Consider the following 1,306-nt stretch of genomic DNA (forward strand, 5'->3'; position numbering starts at 1 on the left):
AAAAAAAAAAAAAAAGTCATAAATCCAAATATTCATGTGCCATCTTATGATTTTTAAGTGTGGGCCATTAAATATATGTAGAGAGAATGCAAACCAAACAATGCATGCCTATCATCTCAAGTTGGCCTACTGACCGCAATTTGCTCTGGATAGTAAGAATATTCTTCCAATGCAAGACACTGGAAAAATAAAAAAATAAAAAATAATTTAAAAAAAGAAAAAAAGAAGAATATTCCAGTCTCAGCCAGGTGCAGTGGCTCACACCTGTAATCCCAACCCTTTGGGAGGCTGAAGTGGGTGGCTCACCTGAGGTCAGGAGTTGGAGATCAGCCTGACCAACATGGTGAAAACCCGTTTCTACTAAAAATACAAAATTAGCCAGGCACGTGCCTGTATTCCCAGGAGGCTAAGGCAGAAGAATTGCTTGACCCCCAGGAGACCGAGGTTGCAGTGAGCTGAGATTGCGCCGCTGAACTCCCGCCTGGGCAACAAGAGCAAAACTCCATCTCAAAAAAAAGAAAAGAATATTCAAGTCTCCTAAAATTCCATACTTAAGAAATATACTTCAACATTCTGCTCTGTGTACACAGAGTAACTTTCTCATCTTTCTATCCTCGTTGAATTTTTTCTCTTTGGAGATTTTCTGGCCCCAATCCAAGCAGAATGAATAGCCCTCATCTGAGTCGTTTAGCAATTTATCCATGTCTCCCATGTAGTGCTTAATGCACGTTGCATTACGGTTATTTGTTCCAAACAGAGCTCTTCAAAGGCACGAACTGTATATATACTCATCTTTATGCCCTCGGCACCTAGTGGGTGCTTGTGCTTGACAGTACAGAAGGTTATCTGGAAATGTTTGCTGACCAGAAGTTTGCTGATCTTATGTCCTGCTTAGGCGTAGCGTTGGAGAGGTTGGCGCTGCGGTGCCGTCAGTGACTTCTGATGACCATTAGAGGGCACACTGATTCCACAGCAGTCTGGACCGGGGCCCAGCTGTCAAGTGCCCCAAAATCCACTCCCCAATTTAGGCCCCCAATGATTATTTCCAACATCATGTCCCACAGCCTTCATTTTAACAACCCTCAACACAAAACAGTCACTTTCTGGGGGCGGCCCTGAACTGTGAAACTTTTCTCTCCCAGTCACCCACCCGCTCTCCTCAGCTTCCTAAAATTTGGGCCCTAAAGATTTAATTCTGCCTTGACACCAGCTCATTTTTTCACGGCTAATCTGCACAATCTGGAAGATGGCAGGCAGGGAAAGAGAGGGGGATCATAGAAAGACTGGGTAACAAGCACTTTGGGCT

Source organism: Cebus imitator, unplaced genomic scaffold (genome assembly GCF_001604975.1).
Source record: "Cebus imitator isolate Cc_AM_T3 unplaced genomic scaffold, Cebus_imitator-1.0 Scaffold491, whole genome shotgun sequence".
NCBI lineage: Eukaryota > Metazoa > Chordata > Mammalia > Primates > Cebidae > Cebus > Cebus imitator.